Source organism: Chiloscyllium plagiosum, chromosome 29, assembly GCF_004010195.1.
Source record: "Chiloscyllium plagiosum isolate BGI_BamShark_2017 chromosome 29, ASM401019v2, whole genome shotgun sequence".
Taxonomy (NCBI): Eukaryota; Metazoa; Chordata; class Chondrichthyes; order Orectolobiformes; family Hemiscylliidae; genus Chiloscyllium; species Chiloscyllium plagiosum.
Window position 1 is genome coordinate 10,349,430 of NC_057738.1, and position 23,758 is coordinate 10,373,187.

General features: G+C 42.9%; 1 protein-coding gene across 1 annotated transcript in view; it reads left to right on the plus strand.

Annotated features, from left to right (window-relative positions):
• The first annotated feature begins 10,040 nt into the window (after window positions 1-10,040).
• LOC122564373 (E3 ubiquitin-protein ligase RNF144B-like) overlaps window positions 10,041-23,758 on the plus strand; it is an 83,142-nt gene continuing 69,424 nt past the window's right edge. Inside the window, exon 1 of the mRNA XM_043719154.1 lies at window positions 10,041-10,374. The gene's annotated coding sequence lies outside the window, so the exon portion shown is untranslated. The remainder of the gene's footprint in view (window positions 10,375-23,758) is intronic.

Genomic DNA, 23,758 nt, shown 5'->3' on the forward strand with positions numbered 1-23,758 from the left:
AATATCCTTGGGGTTACCATTGACCAGAAACTCAACTGGATTCACCACATAACACAATGGCCACAAAAGCAGACCAGAGGCTAGGAATATTACAGTGAGTAACAAGTCAGGAGTGTGATGGAATACTCCCCACTTGCCTGGATGGGTGCAGCTCCAACAACACTCACGAAGCTTGCCACCACCCAAGACAAAGCAGCCTACTAGATTGACATCACTACCACAAACATTCACTCCCTTCATCACGAGCACTTAGTAATAGCAATGAGCACTATCTACTAAATGCACCGCAGACATTCACCAAAGACCCTCAGACTGTACCTTCCAAACCCATGACCACTTCCAGCTAGGAGGTCATGTGGGAACACCACCACCTGCAAGTTCCCCTCCAAGACACTCACCATCCTCACTTGGAAATATTTCGCTACTCCTTCACTGTCACTGCGTCAAAATCCTGGAGTCAACCCCCAGCATGTAAACTGCAGCGGTGCAAGAAAGTGGCTGACCACCAGCTTCTCAAGGGAAACTGGGAATGGGCAATAAATGCTGTCCAGCCAGCGATGCCCATTTACCAAGGATTAATAAAAAACATTGAAGTCACCTTCGCAGCCATCAGCAACAGATGATGAAATGCTCCAAATAACACGAGATCATCTTCCATCAGTATAAACAGGCTAGTGACCACCTAACCTGACAGCTGCAGCCTTCAGAGACACTGCTGCTCTGACAGGTCAAGGAGGTTAGCTGCTGATGTATTGGCCCTGTGCACACCAACTTCTGCCTGCATTGTTTCAGGCATTCCCCGCATTAAAGTCTGCAATATTTGGTCCAGCTTGATCCCCTGACTATTGTGGATACCTTACCAACTCCTCAGTGGACTGCCACATTTCAGATTATGTGGACCCTACATTTCCATTTATTATATAACTTTATAGATTAATGTTGTCCCTTTTCTCCCCAAACTGGTGTGAGTGCAATGGCACCATGAGAAAGTGAGAACTGCAGATGCTGGAGTTCAGAGTTAAAAAGTGTGGTTCTGGAAAAGTACAGCCGGTCAGGCAGCATCCGAGGAGCAGGATAATCGACGTTTCGACCATAAGCTCTTCATTAGGAATTCCTGATGACAACTTATGGTCAAAACGTCAACTCTCCTGCTCTTCGGATGTTGCCTAACTGGCTGTGATTTTCCAGCACCACACTTTTTAACAATGGCACCAAGTCCCTAATAATGCAAAGTATCCAAAATACTCACCTCTGGATGTTTCTCCTGTTAGTGCTAGGTTTACACTATAGACAGACAGTTTATTGCTGATTTCCTCCTTAATATTATTCCAGTAATGGTAGCCTTCCAGCTATGCATTTACCTTCCTTACCTTGCCGAGTTGCTGACATGGACATCTGCAAAAGGATGCATCTGTAAAATGTTCCTAACTTGACATAACTGGCTTCATATTTTGCCCATGAGTTCCCTGCCTGTGCTCTCAACCTGTTCCTCAAAAAACCAAGTGCAAGCCACAAAAATGCCAGTTTACTAGCTGTTTTAGCTTTTTTCTGAGTCTGCTCATCCATCATCCTCGCATCCATCATGACGGCAGTCCCTTGCAGATGAGGATGACTGTGTTCCACTCTCAGTCTTTAGGTGGCTGTGTAGTCCAAAGCAGCTTCCGCAGACTCTGCTACACTTGAGGTAAAAGGTGGGCATGGGAAGAGTTGGGTGGGGTATTGCTGTAGCAGAGCACTCCTTATGCTGTTTTTCCCTGGCTTCCACTTTGTCCTGATGGCAAGTCTCGAGGTGCTCGACCCCTAACCAAACGCTCCTCCTCTACTTTGGACAGTTTTGCACCAGTGATTCCCAGATGTTGGTGGGAATGCTGCACTTTGCCAGTGAGATGTTAATGGTATCCCTGAAGTGTTTCTTCTGTATGCCTGGTGTTCACCTGCCATTTCAGACCTGACAGTAGAATGCCTGCTTGCAGAGTCTCATATTGACCATGGAGATGGTGGGCCCAGCACATCAAGCCGATCAAGGGTGGTCAGTGCCTCAATGCAGAGGATGTTGGCCTGGTTGAGGATGCTGATGTTGGGTGCATCTGTCTTCCCAGTGGATTCACAGGATCTTGCACAGGCAGCATTGGTGGTACTGCTCCAGCACTTGGAGATGTCTGCTGTAGACAATCCACATCTCAGAGGCAAGTAGGAGGGCAGGAACCACCACAACTCTGTATACCATGACCTTGGTGTCAGAACTGATGTTGTTATCCTCAAACACTCTGTCTCAGGTGACCAAATGCTGCTCTAGCACATGGGAGGTGGTGCTTGTACTTTTCATCAATATATGCCTTGGTCGACAGAACACTCCCGATGTATTGGAAGCAGCCAATGTTCACTAAGGCCTCCCTGTGGACCTTGTTTATTGGGGATTCTGGACCAGGCTGGTGGTGGAATTTCATTTTGTGGGTGTTTGGGGTGAGACCCATGCTATCATATGCCTCTGCAAAAGTGCTGTTGATGATCTGGAGTTTGTCCTCTGAGTTTGCACATACACAAGCATCACCCGCATATTGCAGCCCAATGACATTGGTTGGGGTGACTTTGGTTTTGGCTTGAAGGCAACGGAAGTTGAATAATTTCCTGCTGGTTCTGTAGGTTAGCTCCACTTCAGTGGGGAGCTGGTTGGCAGTGAGAGGAAGCATTGCAGCGAGATGATCGAAAACACCTTTGGGACGATGCTTGACGTCGGTCGGAACAGAGAATGGGTTGGTGGTGGAGCCATTTGTCATTACCATGACTTCCATGTTGTCATGGAGCAGGCATAGGATGGTGACACACTTCACGGTGCAGCCAAAGTGGAGAAGGATGCTCCATTATGCTTCCCAGTTGACAGTGTCAAAGGCTTCTGTAAGGTCAAATAAGGCCATATGCAGGGGGAGGTTCTTTCCTCTGCATTTCTCCTGCAGCTATTGCTTAGTGAAAAACATGTCCATTGTGCTTCTCTGTGTTTCCGGAGGGATTCCTCAGGGACGAAATGGTTGAGGAGGACAGCAGGGAGATTCCCCTGTAGTTACCACAGTTGGACTTGTTCCCTTTTTTTGAAAATACTCACGAGCGTGACATCTTGAAGCTCTCCCAGGGTGCTCTCCTCCTTCAAGATAAGGTAGACAAAGATGTGTAGCTGCAGGAGCTCTTTGCCTCCACACTTCAATGCCTCTGCAGGCATACAGTCTGCTCCTCCACCGGCCTTATTGTCCTTGACCTGGCGGATAGCCTTCTCGATTTCATTCGGGGCTAGGGCATTGCATACTGTGTGATGCCATCAAGGACGCTTGGGTTGGTGACAGAGCCTTGGTTGAGTAGCGTTCTGAAGTGCTGCCCCCAGAGTAGTTTGATGAATTATTTGTCTTTGGTAAGAGTCACTCCATCCCTGGCCAGCATGGGGTGGGGCCTTGGGTATTTGGACTGTAGGTGGTCTTGACAGCACAGATGAAATCCTACTCATGATAGTCATCCATTTGTTGGGCCTCCAATGCTTTTTCCACCCATGTTGTGCGACCTCAGCCTTCAGTCGCCTATAGGTCTGCCTTTTCTCTTCCAAGCGCTTCCGGTTTATCAGTTCTTGGATCTCCTGATCATTCTTGTCAAACCAGTCTTGTGTTTCCTGGTTAAGTGACTGACTGAGTTTTTTCAGGCATTGTTGATGGTGGCCTTGAGGGCAGACCAGAGGTTGTTTGAATCTGTGACTTGGTGTTGCCATGGGTCACCATGATCGTGGAGAGGAGCTGATTGCATGAGGGTATATTTTTCCGGGTCTTTTTTCCAGGTATTTTCAGAGCCTGCTAATCCACTGAACCAGCCTTTTAAAGTGCTGAATCTTGCCCACCACTGAAGTGCCATTCACTCAAAACCAGCTGCACTAGTCAAGACAGCAAAATCCTGAAGCAACCTCTCAGGTCAGAATTTGGTGATAGCAAGAGACTCCCAGGAGGACAGCAGAGGCTTTAGGGATGTTCTGAAAGATCCCTAAAGAGGGACAAACATCTTGTGATGACCAAAATGTCAAATGTTTACATCGGAAGGTACTGAATACATTGGGAGGGTTCATTGGAACATGCAGAGCTGAGAACAGGGCATCAGAGAGCATGATGGTCAAAGTGAACAATTCTGAGGGTATCGAGAGAGTTACTTTGCTGGAGGAGCAGGTAAAGGGTGCTGATAGAATGAAGGGTTGAGGGGGATGGGGTGGATATCTGATAATATCTTAAGAGACGATTGTTGACAGTAACTTAGTAGTGGGATGGGAGGGAGATAAAGGGCTGGCAAGTGAGAGTGAACCAGAAACCCAGGGTGAAACTTCAAGGGAAGAATATGCATTGCATCAGTGGGGATGACGGGGCCCAGATCAGGGGCTCAGATAAAACATTTTGCCCATTATAATAGATTACATGTAAAATTCTTAACATCTAGTCTGCTTCCTAGATCTGTAAATGCTCATGTGCTACTCTCTCAAAGCACTGTGCTGATCAAGAGAGGTGAAAAATAGCATTCCTTCCCCAATCTCTCCTCTGCTCACTCAGAAGACTGTCTACCCAAATACGACATCATAGAATCCCTGCAGGGTGGAAGCAGGCAATTCAGCCCATCAAGACTATATGGCCCTCTGGAGGGCATCCCACCCAGACGCAGCCCTCTGCCCCATCCTCTGCATTTCCCAGGGCCGATCCACCTAACCTGCATATCTTTGGACTGTGGGAAGAAAGTGGAACTCCTGCAGGAAACTCACACAGACACAGGGAGAATGTGCAATCTCCACATAGACAGTCGCCCGAGGCTGGAATCGAACACAGGTTCCTGGCGCCATGAGGCACCCAGAGCTAACTACTGAGCCACCATGCCGCCCCTCTCAATCACTCAGAAATCCTCTCCCCAGATGCTTCCATTAAGCCTGACTGGACCCCACTCCTAACTGCGCTAGCCGAGGGCCCCCACCTTGATTCCACACTGGAGTCAGACACTTTCCACCCCCCCACACACAGATAAAACTCCTCCACCCTTGCCCCACCTTCCATCTCAGATACTTGCATGCTGGACACCTTGTGCTTTAACCCTAATTCTAATCAATTCTGTCAAAGTCAGACAACTTCAGAGAGGACAACTTCAGCAATTGCTCCTGTTTCCTTATGGCTAAATGTTTACTGTGATGCTTAGACAGCAGCAAGAGGAGGTAACAAGCAAACTCCTCAATCACTGCCTGGAGGAATCTGGAAGAAATGTCATCCTCGCAAATCCAAATATGGGATGGGAAGCCAAATTGTAGGATGATCTTGGAAAATCTGGAATGCTTGGTTAACCTGACGATGCACCTGCAGAATCTACAGATTGCCATGAGACTGACTAGCCATGTCCAAACCCATTCAGGCATCTTGATCTGAAGGGAATTCTCAAGGAAGAAGAAGAAAAGATCCAAAGAGTCTATAAAGTGCTTGAAGTACTTGTTCCAGAGGGAGACAATTTGACAAGAAGGACTGTAAAGTTGAACATTATTTCTTATTTTTCTGCCTTTATATTTTTCTGTCAGTTGATGAGAAGATAAAGTTTCATTTAAGTAATGTCTTTTTATTAATTTTGTAATCAAAAATGGCATTGGGTTGTGGCAACAAAACACTTTTCACTGTATCTTCCCAAATATCTGTGACAATAAAATTATTCATTCATTCAGACACGCTGAGAGTGTCCTATCTTGATGTTGGCTCACCCCCAGCTACAACATTCACAGTGTTAGGGGTCACAAGCAGTGTGAAGGTTTGGCATTTGGGTATTGTCCTGGGAGGAAACCTATGGGAGACATGTTGGTGGTTCCTCCTTTGTCTGGGTGTCTGCTGCCACCACCCTGTCTTCTTCAGAGGAAAGGGCATCTGGAGTAAGGTCAAGGTCCCTTGGCTCCCTCTCATCCTGCCGTTGATGCTGAACACCTTGGCTCAAGTAATGGAGTGCTGGTCCTCATGTACTTTTGGCTGCCACTGAACATTTTGCTGAACCCAGATTTCTGTGATAGCTGCCAATCTGTCCAGAGTCCTGAAGAAGGGTGACACCCTAAACGTTGACTTCTGCACCTGCTGATGCTGCCTGGCTTGCTGTGTTCTTCCTGCCACCTGCCAATCTGTCCATGGAGACTGCCAGATGCGCACATGCTGAAGCCAGTACAAAACTGAAGATATTGGTGGGCCACTGCAATTTTTGGTCCAGTTTATCAAGTGTCTCTGATGAATGTGCTTGCTACTTTTGGAACATTGCCTACAATTCTGGTCTCCTTCCTATCAGAACACGTTGTGAAACTTGAAAGAGTTCAGAAAAGATTTACAAGGATGTTGCCAGGGTTGGTTGGTAGGAGTTATAGAGAGAGGCTGAACAGGCTGGGGCTGTTTTCCCTGGAGTGTCGGAGGCTGAGGAGTGACCTTATAGAGGTTTATAAAATTATGAGGGTCATGGATAGGGTAAAGAGACAAGGTATTTCCCTTGGGTTGAGGGAGTCCAGAACTAGAGGGCATAGATTTAAGATGAGAGGGGAAACATTTAAAAGGGAACTAAGGGGCAACTTTTTCACGAAGAGGGTAGTGCGTGTATGGAATCAGCTGCCAGAGGTAGTGGTGGAGGCTAGCACAATTAAAACATTTAAAAGGCATCTGGATGGGTAGATGAATAGAAAAAAGTTTAGAAGGATATGGGCCTGGTGCTGGCAAATGGGACTAGATTAATTTAGGATATCTGGCCGGCATGGACAAGTTGGACCAAAGGGTCTGTTTCTGTGCTGTACATCTCTATGACTACTACTGACTGTCTCTGCATTTGCACAAAGTAAATCACAGCCAAAACAATGGAATAATTTTCAAAGTTTTCAGACAATCCATAACATGGAAATCTTGTAAACGGTGAACAGTGGAGAAGTTCAAAGAGATACATGGACAAACTGATAGCTCGTGTGGATAGGTAGAAGGTGAAGTTCAATGAGAAAAACTATGAAGTGTTCCATTTTGGTACAGAGAACAAGGAGAGACAGTATAAAACAAAGGGTATTATTCTAAAGGGTGTGCAGGAGTGCAGTGACTTGTGTGCATCTGGGTACAAATTGTTAAAGGAAGCAGGACACATAGGGAGAGTTGTTAATAAAGTACTTAGTATTCTATGTTTCATTAGTAGGGGTATGGAGTACAAGATCAGGGAGTTTATATTGAACTTATATGAGGCACTGATGAGATTTCAGCTGGAGTATTCTGGATGGGTGAGGGTCTGGCCTCTTTGGGGTTGATTGGGGTGGGTAAGAGTGCTTTTGATGCCTGCATTAGAGAAGAGGGGCCATTGGTTTCACAATAGTGGTATAAGTTTCAGCATGTTAAGAACACATTCACAACAGTGATTAATGGGACAGCAGTGCAGCCTCAGCACAATAAAGCTTCCTTGATTGCCTCAATATTGAAGTCTCAACAAGCTCACATGAGCAGTCTACATCCTCTATAGCTAGCTTGAAGATTTTCTCGTTGATGAAGTGGGATCGTAAAGTGTGGCATTGGAAGAAGCACAGCAGGGCAGGCAGCATCTGGGGAGCTGGAGAGTTGACATTTCAGGCAGTAGCTGAGGGGGAAGGGGACTGAGAGATAAATACGTGGATGGGGCTGGGGGGCAAGATAGGTGGGATGGTGATGGGTGGATGCAGGTAGGAGTTGTTTGTGATAGGTTGTTGGGGAGGGTGGAGTGGATAGAGGGGGGAAGTAAGATGGACAAATAGGTCAGGTCAAGAGGGCATTGCCAAGTTTCAGGTTCTGGGATGAGATGTGGGCGGTGAAACTGGTGAAGTCGATGTTGATGCCATCTGGTTGTAGGATCCTAAGGCAGAAGAGGAGGTGTTCTTCCTCCAGTTGTTGGGTGGTTTGGATTTGGCAGCGGAGGAGGCCCAGAATATTTAAGTCCTCGGGGAGTGTGAGGGGCAGTTGAAGTGGGTTGCCAGTTTGCCTTTCTCAGCCACTTCCTCAGTGCTAACAATAGAGTGTGAAGGCCACTTCTCAATTTGCAGTGTTACAGCTGGGTGAGGCAGAGGAGAGAGCAAACATGGTTCCAGTGGTATAGTGGCAGTGATGTGGACTTCACCTCTGCATCTACAAAATTGAACTAGAAGGGTACGATGGAGCTTGGATACTTGATTAATTAGGTGAACAGTGGAAGATTGTATTTAAAAATCACTATGGGCCATACTTCATGAAATTCCCCAAAAATGATACTTAGCCAACTGTGAACATTCAGCCCAATGTTTGTTTGTGAATTAGAATCCCAATTTATATAAATGATTTGGATGTGAGCATAACAGGTATATCTAGTAAGTTTGCAGATGACATCAAAATTGGAGGTGTAGTGGACAGCGAAGAGGGTGACCTCAGGTTACAACGGGATCTTGATCAGATGGGCCAATGGGCTGAGAAGTGGCAGATGGAGTTTAATTTAGATAAATGTGAGGTGCTGCATTTTGGGAAACCAAATCTTAGCAGGACTTATACACTTAATGGTAAGGTCCTAGGGAGTGTTGCTGAAAAAAAAGACCTTGGAGTGCAGGTTTATGGCTCCTTGAAAGTGGAGTCGTAGGTGGATAGGATGGTGAAGAAGGCATTTGGTATGCTTTCCTTTATTGGTCAGTGTATTGACTACAGGAGTTGGGAGGTCATGTTGTGGCTGTACAGAACATTGGTTAGGCCACTGTTGGAATATTGCGTGCAATTCTGGTCTCCTTCCTATTGGAAAGATGTTGTGAAACTTGAAAAGATTCAGAGAAGATTTACAAGGATGTTGCCAGGGTTGGAGGATTTGAGCTATAGAGAGAGGTTGAATAGGCTATGGCTGTTTTCCCTAGATAAAAACAAGGACTGCAGATGCTGGAAACCAGAATCTAGATTAGAGTGGTGCTGGAAAAGCACAGCAGGTCAGGCAGCATCCAAGGAGTAGGAAAATCGATGTTTCAGGCAAAAGCCCTTCATCAGGAATATTCCTGATGAAGGGCTTTTGCCCGAAACGTCAATTTTCCTGCTCCTTGGATGCTGCCTGACCTGCTGTCTTTTCCAGCACCACTCTAATCTAGACTGTTTTCCCTAGAGCGTCGGAAGCTGAGGGGTGACCTTATAGAGGTTTATAAAATCATGAGTGGCTTGGATAGGATAAATAGACAAAGTATTTTCCCTGGGATGGGGAAGTCCAGAACTAGAGGGCATAGGTTTAGGGTAGAGGGGAAAGATATAAAAGCAACCTAAGGGGCAACATTTTCACGCAGAGGGTGGTACTTGTATGGAATGAGCTGTCAGCGGAAGTGGTGGAGGCTAGTACAATTGCAACATTTAAAAGACATCTGAATGGATATATGCATAGGAAGGGTTTGGATTGGGTGCTGGCAGGTGGGGCTAGATTGGTAAATCTGGTCAGCATGGATGAATTGGACCAAAGGGTCTATTTCCGTGCCGTACATCTCTATGACTATAAGTGTGGAAATAGGCCCTTCAGCCCAAAAAGTCTACATCAACCCTCAAGGGAGTAATCCACTCAGACCCATTCCCCTGACTCATCCACCTAACATTCTGGGCAATTTAGCATGGCCAATTCACCTGACCTACACATCTTTGGACTGTGGGAGGAAACTCACGCAGACACGGGGGTAATGGGCAAGCTCCACACAGACAGTCACCCGATACTGGAATCGAACCCAGGTACCTGGCGCTGAGAGGTAGCAGCAACGCTAACCACTGAGCCACTGTGTCTTTGATATATATTTTTCTTTAAATACCATTAACCTTTTCTCAGGATGTTGATCGTCCCAAAGAAGAATTGTTGACTGGAATCTATGGATTAGCTCCCGCATCGAGTAGTTCTTCACAAAACTGAAGTCTTCTTTATCAATATTTAAACTGCTCACAGAGAAAGGAGGAAGTTCTGTGCTCAGTTTCCTGTTTAATCATGGGTGGAGACAGCTTATGACGTGGGTGTCTGCTGAGGTAACTTGCTGTAAAAAAAGAAAGCTGTTGTGTTTTCAAATCAGTCATTCACGAAACCAGTCAGGCCAGCTCACCGTGAAAGCAAAGCTCCCAAAAACTGAAGTGTCTGTTTCTGGTGTGAGGCTGTCTCTGGCTAGGACGTGCGCCTTGGTTGTGTGTGAAGCCTATCGAATCAGCCGAGCTACTTAGAAAGCTGCAGCAGCTGAAAAGTTGCATCGTGTGCCTGCCTGCCTCGGCGTGTGTGTTTTCCCAGGCGTGGGGGGGCTTTCGTATCAGGCTGTCCAATAACTTCAGCAGATAAACAACTTCTACTGATCTCACCTTCTTTCCTTCAGGGCTGGAAATTTCACCTCCCAAGGTATGAAATGTGAAAACAAATGTTTGACCCGTTTTAGTTTTACTTTCCCGCAGAAAAAAAAGGTGTAAGGTTGCTATAGAACTCTATTTGGTTGGTATGGAGCTGGGTATTTTTATTTAATGTTTATCCTTTGATTGTGGCATAACTTAGGCATAGAATTTATAGAAAGTAACAACAATTATTTAGAAATGCCTTACTCAATAAGTAACTCCTATTTACAGCAGTCATACGTGCATAAAACCAGGAGTTCTTTTGATAACATTTAAAACAACCTTGTCACGTAACCACTTTTGGAACACGAAGTGTTTTGGCAAAGCTAAAGTGATTTTTCAAATACCACTCTTTTTGTTTTATCATCTGTTTAGTCTGGAAATGAAAATGATGCTTTTATCTTATCAAACCTAACCATGTTCCTTACTGGTTTCAAAGCCCAAGTATTTTGTGGCTGGGGGTAACCCATTGGTGCTTCTACTTCCAATCAAAATAGTAGATCAAACACTCCAAATATTGTCACTTTCTTGCCCCTGGATTTGTGCTTCTACTCTTCCCTGTGATGAATTATATGTTCCTTGTAGCAGTGGGTTTAAATGCTTTCCACTAATATTTCAGTAAGGTCAATAAAGTAATTTAGTGGCAACATCTGTTGCTGCTAGTACTTTTTTGGGGTTAGTGTTATATGCAAACATGATTTTAAACAACTGGATTGGTTTCAAGACTAATTGGGACCTGAGTTCCAGCACATAATGTATATTGCTGTGTAGCCTTTGGTGGCTGTTTGGTTCTGCTTTGACTGCTGTCAATTTGATGTGGAGTTATCATGCACCCTGTGAGGAAAGAATAGTCTTCTGCTCCATCCCTTGACAGCTTACCTTGTGCTGCTATAATTTGGCTCCAACTTGAAAATGTGACCCTTATGATGGTAAACCAGAGATGTGCACTGTGTCTCTTTGCTGACAGAATAGGGAGACTTGCTGGTGACAGGCTATGACCAGGTCTTGACAGAAGGTCGCAAAAAGAGGCAAGATGGTGGATAGTGGGACTTAGGAAAACAGTATCCTATCATTGCGAACATGGCCTGATTTCAGTTTTAAAATGGGTAACTTTTTGGGTAGTGGCAACGCTGTCTGAAATTAGAAGGCACAGGTAGAGATTCTTGGTGCTTATGAGATTCAAACTATGTCAAAGAAGAGCACTAACTGTTCCTTTATAATACTGTGGCTGACAAATAACTGTCCTGCATCTGGTTTTGTTGCCATAATGAGAAGAGGTCAATCTAATGAGAAAATGACTTGACTCTTCTGCCCCTTTTACCAGACTATTCTATTACTATAAACTCCAGTAGTTCCATGATCTTGCCCGTCAGGCAGTTTCTTCCTTTTCCAAGTCTGAGAAATATCCTGCCATCAGAAAGAGAAAAGGCAAAAGTGTGAGTTATTGCTATTTTTGATCACCTTGCATAAGATAATTAACAAATGAACCAGAAAGAGACTTGCTTTTATATAGCACTTCTCATAATTTCATGATGTCCAAAAGCACTTTCTAGTCAATGAAAAACTTATGAAGTGTAGTTACTTCTAACTTTTGATTTTCACTCATTTGGGGAATGTGGGTGTCACTAGCTGGCTGGCCAACATTTATTGTCCATCCCGAACTCCCCTTGAAGGTTGTGATGAGTTGTCTTTTTGAACTGCTGCAGTATAGAAGGGAAGGTGAGAAACTTTTAGTGTGGCGATTTAATGAGTTCAAATGCGCTCTCTGAAAAACAGATTGTGGCACCAGAGACAGTAGTTGCTTTCAAAAGGAGTGGATAAATACTTGAATGAAAGATTTGCTTAACTTTGTGAAAGAGCCGAGATGTATGACTAATTTGTGTAGCGTCTTTTGGAGCACCGTTGTGATGAACCAAATGGTTATCTTCTGTGCTTTATGATATTATACTGCTGGATTACTACAAAAAAGTGCTGGTTATTGACTCTCAAAGTTTAACCAATAGGCTATTGAATCCAAATGAAAACAAAGAATAGTTGCACAAAAAGTACAGTGCTGTCACCCCCAAGGGGATGTCCACCAAAAGTCTTCCTTATTCGGTTCAGGGAAAAGTATAAATATAATTCCTTAAAGTAATGTCTTCTCTATATTGATGGAAGAGAACTGATAAATTTGGATAGATTTTTGCATGGAGCAAAATTCAGCATATTGTCAAACTGGCGTAGAAATGTTCAAGTGTATTGAATCCACTGTGTGCAATGTTATTTAAGACTGTGAAGGCTGGGTTTCAATTGGTTTGACAGATGATAAGGATGTTCAGATTATGAACATGGCATGCCACTAGAATGGATTGAAGTGAAGATGAGGAAACTTATTTTGATCTTGATTTCTAACCCAATCTGGAACAGGAATTAAGATTCTATTGGAAGAAACATTTTGCGATAGGTACTAAATTAGTAACTGGGCTGAATCTAGCTTTTAACTAACCACATTAGTGATCAGTCATACCCCTGTTAAATGATGATTTATGGGTGATCACACTAGTGATTCTACAGAATTACCTCCTTTTGGCTTTTCTCCCCAAAGCCTACCTTTAACACATAAGAGTAGTGAAATTTTCAGAATCTTGCTGTTCCTGATGAGGAGTTGTGAATATTGCTGCCATTGATATCACACCCATGTTCCATTAGTCAGGAAGTGTGGCAAATTCAGAATCCAAAATTTTCAATCCTTTTTCTTATTTCTCATTGTGTTCGAATTTTCTAGTCCTTATTTTGTCTCAGTTGGGGTTGGGTCATCTGCTATCTTCCCCTGTACAGTCATTCTTCATATGCAAGTCTGAGTAGTAATTGTGAATGATATATTTGGTTTTGGGATACTATAGAGCCATACTGGTTCAGCTGATGCCAAATCCAAGGTCTTCCAGTCAGAATGACTGGATAGTGATGAAGTTATGAGATCCTAGCTATTAATGATGTCACTTGCTGCACCTTTTTTTTATAATTAGCTGACTCATCATTGAAATGGGAATTGATTGTGACAACTTGTCTTGGTATCTTCATGTTTATGGTCAGTGTGTTCAATGTTAAGCGGTAGTTCAGTTGGTTCAGTCGCTAATGCTCTTGCTGAAGAGTCAGAAGCCAAGTCTGATTGCACTCTTGATCATATACGGTTTGACACATCAATGCAGTACTGAGAGGTGCCTGTCTTTTTTTTTCCGTTTTGGAGGGGCTATCTGTTTTTCTTCTTGGATGGCTATCTTTAATTCATTGAAGTGGAGCCTCCTTTGCCACTTCAGGTGGATTTATTTTCTTCATTCATGGGATGTGGACATTTCTGGCTAAGCCAGCACTCTTATTGTCCATCCCTTTAAAGATGGTTGTGAGCTGCCTCTTTGAACTGCCGGAGTCAGTAGACCCCAATATCATTATTGCCTTGGATTCTTACCCAGTGACATTGAACTAACAGTGATATATTTCCAAGTCAGGATGCTGAGTAGCTTGGAGGGGAACTTTCACGTTATGGTGTTCCCATGTATTTGCTTATTCTTCTAAACCTACAACCGTTACCATCTAGAAGGTGCTGTCTAAGTAGCCTTAATGAATTTCTGCAGTGTATCTTGTAGATGAGAAATAGCTGATACTGAGCTTGGTGGTGATGAGAATAAATATTTGTGGATGTTGTGTCAATAAAGTGGGCTGTTTGTCCTGAGTGGTGTCAGAATATTGTTGGAGTTGCAAGTAGGGTGTATTCCATCATACACCTGACTCGTGCCTTGTAGATAGTGGAGTTGGAGGTGAAATACTTTCTGCAGATGCCTATCCTCTGACCGACTCTTATAGCCACGGTTTTAGCTGGTCCAGTTCAATTTCTGGTCAACAGCAAACCCCATGATATTGATAATGGGGGATTTCTGTGCTGGTAAGGTCATTGAATGTCAAGGGATGGTAATTAGATTGTCTCTTCTTGGACATGGTTTGTGTATTGCAAATGTTTTCAATCCAAGGCTTGTGTTTGACATGAACTGCTTCAGTATCTAAGGAGTCATGAATGGTTTTGAACATTGTGCAGTCATCAGCGAACATCTCCATTTGTGACCTAATGATGGAAGGAAGGTCATTGATGAAGTAATTGAAGATGGTTGGATCTAGGACACTGCCTTAGGAACTCTTGCAGAGATATCCTGGAGCTGAGATGGCTGACTTCCAACAAGCACAGCCATCTTACTATTTGCTAGTATGACTCCAACAAATGTTTCTCTGATTCCCATTGACTCCAGTTTTAAGTACAGTTTACTTAGGTTGCAACAATTGACATCAAGTAAAATTTACAAAATCTTTACTCATTTCAAAAGGTGTCAGGTAAGCTGCTAAATATAGACTTTGATTCAGTTTTGACAGGAAGAGGTGAAGATGGGGCTGTTGAATACCTCAAAGGTGAACAAAACATTCTGGGCGATGCATGTTCAACAGGACATCATATTTGGGGAAAAAAATGCAACTATCATTGGCAAAGGTCTGGATGGTATACATTTCAGAAGTCTGAAGCAGGTGGGAAGAAGAAAGTAGAAGATGCAAGCCATATCTTATCAAACCTTTATCAAATCTTTGGTAATGGCAACAATTCCCACGAAGCAGAAATTTTACATCTGTGATAGAGGGGAAAATGACAAGCCAGAAGTTATGGATAACCTTAGGCTACTTTTATGAATTGATGGAATTGAGAGTTCTTTCTTGGCAAAATGAAAGAATCCAATAAAGGTTTGCAAAATAATGAAGACTTTTGAGATGGCCAACAGAAAATGATTGTTTCCACTGGTTGGTAAGCTATTAACAAAAAGGAAATATAATTTCAAGATAACCAATAAGACAAGTGAGGAAGCCAGACGTTTATGATGTTCTGAAAGGATATGGAATCAGGAAAATATTAACACGAATGGCTTAGAAATAAATGTCATGATATCTATTTAGAATAATATTATTAAAATTAACATTATATATTAAGAATAAATTAATGTGAAATAGAAAAATGATTTAAAAGTTATGCAAAAATAGCTATTAGTTGTTTAAGTAAAACAGTTCTTTTTGAAGAATTGGCCCAGTGATGGGCAAATCACCATCTTTTATGCTGAAATTTCTAGCACTCAGATTCTTGTCACATGCATTCTTATGCCATACAAACCACCATGAGGGTGTGGAGAAATATTATATCTGGGTAATTTACATACTGAACAAGTAACAACAGGATCATGTACATTGTCTCAATAATAAAGATTCGGCACTGTAATAATTACTTCAATAAAAGGTTTGGCACAGTGCAAGTCACATCACAAACAGCAATTGCCTCCAGACAGCAAAACAATCAACAAAATAATTTATCCACTTGTATAAAAATCCTACAGTGTGGAAACAGGCCATTCGGTCCATCAAGTCCACACTGCCCCTCCTGAAGAGCATCAGACCCACCCCTTTATCCTAAACCTCTAATCCTTTCCCATGGTTAATCTGCCTAGCCTGCACATCCCTGGACTCTAAAGGGAAGTTTAACATGGCCAATCCACCTAACCTGCACTCTTTGGATGTGGGAGGAACCCAGAGCACCCAAAGGAAATGTGTGCAGACTTCCACACACACAGTCACCTGAGGCTGAAAGCAAACCAAAGTCCCTGACGCTGTGAGGCAGCAGTGCTAACCGCTGAGCACTATGCTGCCCATCTCATTGTATCCAGGTATTCACACTCCTGTAAAATGATACAAAATGGAACCTCAACTTCTGAAGCACCATCCAGACCATATACAGTGAGTCCTGACAGTGACTCAAATTGTTTCCTGCTTGTGATTTGTTAGTTGACTGTTCTAAAATATATACCAGCATTAATAAATGTGCACAGTATTAATAGGATGTGAAAATTTGGCTAGCTTATGTTATTCATACTATTCATGCCAAAATTTAATCATCCGTTTATAGATGTAATTATAGCAGAAATTCAGTTAGATTTGACATTTATCAAAATGTTAAGATGAGATGAAGGGAAGAAAAGCAAACATTATTAGTACCTTTCCCAGTGTCTCAAAGTATGTTAAACTAATGAAGTAACTTTGAAGCATTCATAATTGGAGTAATTTGGAAACAAGAAGCCAATTTAAGCACAGTCAGCTCCTATATGTAGTAAATTGATAATATGATGTTGAGTGAAAAATATTGATGGGGATAAGTCCCCTGCTCTTCAAAATCATGATGTGGAATCTTCTGCATTCACCAGAGAAGCCTCTGCATAGTTTAATGTCTCAGCTGAACTAAGACAAATATTTTCCTAGTTCTCAGTGCGAGCATCATCGTACTAAGAAAAAAAATCTAGGATTTGTCTAGTAATTTACGTTAAAAGTCAATGAAATATTTCTGTAGTACAGACAGTGTTGTTAAACAGGCAAATGCAGCAGCTATTTTGCAAAAATAAACATTGTTACAAGAAGGAAATGAACAGCCATGCAATTGTTCTCACGCAGTGTTGGTTGAGGAATAAATGTCGACAAGGATTTCAATAAAAGTTGCAGAATCTTGAATCTTTCATACGGAAGTGATGATGGCATAGTGACATTGAACTAGTAATCCAGAGACCCAGGTAATGTTTTAGGGACTCCTGTTCAATTCCCACTTCTACAATTTAATGGAATTTGAAGTAAATAAAAATCTGGAGTTACAACTCTAATGATGACCATGTTGTAAAGGGCCAACTAGCCTTCAGGGAAGGAAAATTGTTGCCATTACCTGGTCTAGTCTACATGTAGCTCTTAGAACCATAGCAAAGTGTTTAACTCTTAACTGCCCTCTCAAATGGCCATTCAATTGTTTTAAAAAGTCTCAAAATGGGAATGAAACCCGACATACCACTGGAAATGACAATGGCAGACTTGACCTGCAAGGACCACCTTGCAACACCTGAGGGCTCAAGAAAAAAAATTGTGAGAACTGTCTCAGATTACTCAAGGAACAGCCTGACAGTCAAACTCATTGGATTATCATTGAATCCCTACAGCGTGGAAACAGGCCATTTGGTCTAACAAGTCCACAGCGACCCTCCAAAGAGTACCCCACTCAGACTCATTCCCTACCCTATTACCTTACATTTCCCTTGAATGATGCACCTAATCTACACATCCCGAACACTATGGGCAATTTAGTATGGCCAATTCACCTAATATATACATCTTTTGGACTGTGGGAGGAAACCAGAGCACCCGGAGGAAACCCACGCAGACGCAGGGATAATGTGCAAACTGCACACAGTCTCCTGAGGCTTGAATCAAACCCAGGTCGCAGGCACTGTGAGGCAAACATGCTAACCACTGGGCCACAGTGCCACCTTCTACACTCTGTCCAAGGCAATGCCATCACCATCTGTATCTTTCCCAATAACAGGACAAATTATTGAACAAATTATGAACACTCCTCAGAAACAAACTCCTAACTTCACATCAACAATAGCCTCCATGTGTGGTGTGGTGCCATTACTGTTATTATTGAGATAGACTTTTGAGCAAATCTAGCAACTCCAAACCACATTACTATCAAATCTAGGAGATCAATCCTGGCATACCACAAGCAGGACTAAACATACCTAAAAATGGCGTGTCAACCTCGTGAATCTACAAAACAGGACTACTTCCATGCTATACAGCAACTGAGACAGACCGAGTTCTACAATTCATAGAGTCATAAGGATGTACAACACAAAAACAGACCCTTTGGTCCAACTCGTCCATGCCGACCAGATATCCTAACCTAATCTAATGCCGGTGTTGGACTAGGGTGTACAAAGTTAAAAATCACACAACACCAGGTTATAGTCCAACAGATTTAATTAGAAGTACACTAGCTTTCAGAGCGACGCTCCTTCATCAGGTGGTTGTGGAGCCATCCACTACCACCTGATGAAGGAATGATGCCCCGAAAGCTAGTGTGCTTCCAATTAAACCTGTTGGACTATTACCTGGTGTTGTGATTTTTTAAACTTAATCTAATCCCATTTGCCCCCACTTTGCCCATATCCCCCTAAACCCTTCCTATTTGTATATCCATCCAGATGCCTTTTAAATATTGTAAATGTATCAGCCTCCACCACTGCCTCTGGCAGCTCATTCGATGCACGCACCAGTTGCCCTTTAGGTCCCTTTTAAATGTTTCCCCTCTCAACCTAAACTTATACCCTCTAGTTCTGGACTCCCCCCCCCCCCCACCCACCCCAGGGAAAAGGCCTTGTCTATTTATCCTATTCATGCCCCTCTTGATTTTACAAACCTGGATAAGATCAGCCTCCGATGCTCCAGGGAAAACAGCTCCAGCCTATTCAGACTCTCCCTATAGCTGAAATCCTCCAACCCTGGCAATATCCTTGCAAATCATTTCTGAACCCTTTCAAGTTCTGAACCCTTTCTTTCATCCTTTCGATAGAAGGGAGACCAGAATTGCATATAATATTCCAAAAGTGGCCTAAGCAACGTCCTGTACAGCTGCAACATGACCTCCCAACACCTGTACTCAGTGCTCTGACCAATAAAGGAACCACCTTCTTCACTATCCTATCCACCTGTGACTCCACATTCAAGGAACTATGAACCTGCACTCCCAGGTCTCTTTCGACAAACAAGGGATCAGACATAAGCAATGCAGTCTTGCCACATCCAAACATGAATGGTGGTGGCTGATTAAACAACAACTCCTTATTGAAGGAAACTTCACAAATATCTCCATCCTCGATGATGGGGATCCCAGAAGATCATGCTAAGGATAAGGCTAGAGCATTTACAACAATCTTGAGTGTGGGATGCTGAGTACATGATCCATCTTAGCCTCCCACAGTGATCCTCAGCATCACAGATTCCAGTCTCCAGCCAATTCAGGTCACTTGACATGACATCAGAAATTGGTGGCAAGCACAAGACACTGCAAATTGCAGTAATAATACTGAAATCCTGTGCTCTAGAGCTTGGTGCGCCCCTAGCTAAGATGTTCCAACAACAAAGCACTAACACTGGTATCTACCCAACAATGTGGAAAAATGTTCAAGTATGTTCTGTACACAAAAGGCAGAACAAATCCAACTTGGCCAATTATCGTGCTATCAGGTAACACTTAGCGCCAATGAGCAGGTTATAGCTCAGTTTGGGCTCCCCCATGGCCACTCAGCTTCTACCCACATTACGGCCTTGGATAAAAGAGCTGACTTCCAGAGGTGAGGTGAAAGTGACTGCCCTTAACCACAAGGCCATATTTGATGGAGGGTGGCATCAAGGAATCCCAGAACAATCAGCCAGTGACTTCCATATTCCACTGTGAATTTAATAAAAAATGTTATAGAAGAATACAGCGCAGTACAGGCCCTTTGGCCCTCGATGTTCCATATATACCACATCTACCACTTTCCCCTCATCAACCTCCTTCGTCACCTTTTCAAAGAATTCAATAAGGTTATTGAGGTGTACAAGATGTTCTTGGGACTTCCCATTTTTCCTGAATTTTCTTTTGTATTATTCCTAATATCTCTTTAGTTTATGCTCAAGGCTTTTACGCTTGACCATAATTTCTTTTGAATTTCCTTTCCCTATCCCTTTTGAGTTTTCTTTTTAAAAATTACATATACTGTGGAAGTCCATCTCTTGAAGGAATTCCTCAGAATCCTATTTGGAATACCTTTTAACCTATATCACTTATTTTCGACTTGAAAATCTCTCATTTGTGCTGTATGTGATCTGACATTTTCTTTCTCAACCATTTAATTTGAATTAGTTATCCTTCCATTCCAAGAAAATAGGCAATTTGATTTATAGCAGCACCCTGATAAAATAATACTTTTTTAAAAAAAAGCTTTGTCCTACCTTTGTTTAAAAGAAACCCAACTTGGTTTGTTGTAATTATTTTCAAAACGTTCTTTAGTGTTATCACCCACATCCCTTTTTTGTTGGAGAGACATTCAGCATATAAACAAAGAAATGGCCTGGGATGCAATCTTAAAAACTCCCTCTTTTTGACTTTTATCTGATTTAAGTCTACAGAAAATACAAAGCCCTTGATAGAGATCACATTCATTAAGACTTGTCCAGACTTCCATTGCAAGAATCAATTTTGTTGACGCAGGTGCAGAAGGGAAAATTTTGCTTGATGAATATCTTTTTGATGTTATGACTTTTTTATGAGCTATTAACAATTTTGAGTTGCACAAAATTCAAGAGGAGTTAAGTTCTTAAAACTTCAATATTGAAGCTTTAAAGGTGTGGTTGTTTCAACAGCTTTTTAAAAAAATAAAATCATGAATGGATGTTTCTAAGCCCTTCCACAAGTACCATTCTAAGTATGAGGCTCATTAAAAGCAAATTACTGCAGATGCTGGAATCTGAAACCAAAAGAGAAAATGCTGGAAAATCTCAGAAGGTCTGGCAGCATCTGTAAGGAGAGAAAAGAGCTGACATTTCGAGTCTAACTGACCCTTTGTCAAAGCTGCTTTGACAAAGGGTAGTTAAACTCGAAACGTCAGATCTTTTCTCTCCTTACAGATGCTGCCAGACTTGCTGAGATTTTCCAGCATTTTCTCTTTTGGTTTATGAGGTTCATTAGTTCTGTGCTGTGTGTGTACTTGGAGAACAGGCATGGAAGTATCTTGAGTTGACATACGGGGTGGAAAGCATGAGTTGGTAAGAGAGATCTGAGGGCTGAAAATACAAGCAAACTACTGAAGTGAATTCTCAGATTAGCAAGACTGGCCTTAGAATCCCTACAGTGTGGAAACAGGCCCTTCAGCCCAACAAGGAGATAGTGAGGACTGCAGATGCTGGAGATCAGAACTGAAAAATGTGTTGCTGGAAAAGCGCAGCAGGTCAGGCAGCATCAAAGGAGCAGGAGAATCGACGTTTCGGGCATAAGCCCTTCTTCAGGAATCGTGTTGCCATGGTCTGGCGATGGAGGAGGCCAAGGACCTGCATGTCCTTGGGAGGGGGAGTTAAAGGGTTCAGCCACGGGGTGGTTGGGTTGGTTGGTGCGGGTGTCCCAGAGGTGTTCTCTGAAACAAGTCCACTTCGATTCTCCGAAAGCAACCCACCCACACCTATTCCCCTACCATCTTATATTTTTCCTGACTAATGCACCTAACCTACAAATCCCCGAACACTCCTGGCAATGTAGCATGGTCAGTTCACCATACCTGCACATCATTGGATTGTGGGAGGAAACTGGAACACCCGGAGGAAACCCATGCAGACACTGGGAGAATGTGCAAACGCCACACAATCATCCAAGGCTGGAATCGAATCCGGGTCCCTGGCGCTGTGAGGCAGCAGTGCTAGCTAACCACTGGGCCATCGTGCCGCCTTTCAATTGGCTCACCTTAATACTGCTCTTCTGGGGACAGCAGGCCCAGATGGACCCTATGCCCACCATAGTGAAGTGAAACTTGGGTCAGATGAGACAGATTTGCAAGGTTGAGGAGTTTGCTCATGTGAGCTATCTGCCTTGGTAGCAAGAAGCAGTTCATTGGTTCCATTTTCAAACTCAACAGCTCTGGCCTCAAGCCCGCCCATCTGGACAACTTCTGCATATGTGTGATAGTCCTAGAATTGTTCAATATTATTAATCTCCCACGTTTTGCATTGCGAATTACGACAGATAAAATAATCGGAGAGTGATAGAATAGTTGATATTTGAGGCAAGACCATATTATTAGTTACTTTACATGTTAGAGGTCAGAGGCAAATTGTGTTTCCCGCTGATTTTTATCAGGGGTCAGAAACTCCCACTGATTTTCCAGAAATTAGCAAATTAGTGACCAGAGGTTGGGCAAACTTTCCAGTGACCTCTGCAAACTACTTTCAGCATTAAAAAAGCAGCACATGTCCTTTTCAGGAAAGAGAGAAGGCCACTCCATTTTTTTTTTAAAAGTGCCTACTGCCTGATTTAAAAAAAAAATTGCCTTAGCAGCTGCATTATCATATGTTGACAATCTGACTTTAATGGGCCTTTTAAAGTTTTTTTTTATTGGCTACCATTGTTTGCAGGAAGGCATCCATGCCACCCACCCACCCTACCTTGAGGAAAATGACCGAGGAGCAGAATGCTGCAGGCAAAATGGCACAACGACTGACCTATGACATGAGATTCCACATGTGCCCACTTCCCCCAATTGAGACCAGAATGTTGAGCCACAGTTTTAGATTAGATTACTTACAGTGTGGAAACAGGCCCTTTGGCCCAACAAGTCCACACCGACCCTCCGAAGTGCAACCCACCCATACCCCTACATTTACCCCTTTTAATTTAGCATGGCCAATTCACCTGACCCGCACATCTTTGTGACTGTGGGAGGAAACCGGAGCACCCGGAGGAAACCCACGCAGACACGGGGAGAATGTGCAAACTCCACACAGTCAGTCGCCTGAGTGGGAATTGAAACCCGGGTCTCTGGCGCTGTGAGGCAGCAGTGCTAACCACTGTGCCACCGTGCCGCCCGTGTCTTAGTCACATGGTATGAGTACAGGGCTTAGGTAATCAAGTACACTTTTTTTGATTTGAAAGTAGATCTAAGGCATCGTGTATTTTAGAAATGAACTTTAAAAGGTTAAACTTTGATTTTATTTTTTAGCATGTACCAAATTTAGTCACTGCTAAATGCAAATTAACAAGTACTTCATAAACCTATTCAAATGTTCTTTTTTTTTTCAAATGACTGTTTAACAAGAACTATTTTTGGGAGACTTGGGGAGTAAGTTAAAATGATAATGTGACCTCACTCAGTTACAAGTTGAATCTTTTACTGAAGCATGTATTCAGTCCTGATACTTACTTATTCATTTTCAAAACAATAAAGACTTATCCATTGAGTTTGAGCTCAGGTAGCACTGAATGGCACGAGCACAGTTTATTTGTAAGACTATTTTGAGGGAGGAGGGCAATGCTTCAGGTTCTGGGTCTGGAATTCTGTACTTGATGAGATTCAAATGTGTTGAATTGGCTTTTATTAATGAGTTTTTATAGTGGTCTGTATTTGATTTCTGCCTGGTTGCTAAGGTCTTTACATGGTGGACACTAGGTGAATTGGTATGGAGAGAGTAAGGGTAAAGACTTGATGGAGACATGATTTGGTGCTAAATTGACGTGGGACTATAAAGAAATGGACCATGGGATGGCATGAAAGTTATTAGGAGTCATGAGAGATAGAGGATTATGAAGGGTGTATGAGCTGGATGGCCCATAAGCAGCGTGTGAGGGAATTGAGGGCTTGAGATCTTTGTGTTTTTTTAAAATTGTAACTGCGATAAAGTCTGAGTTCCGAGGGATGCCTTTTAAGCAGTCAACCTCAAAACTGGGGCTCTTTTCCCTGGAGCTTCAGAGGCTGAGGGGTGACCTTTAT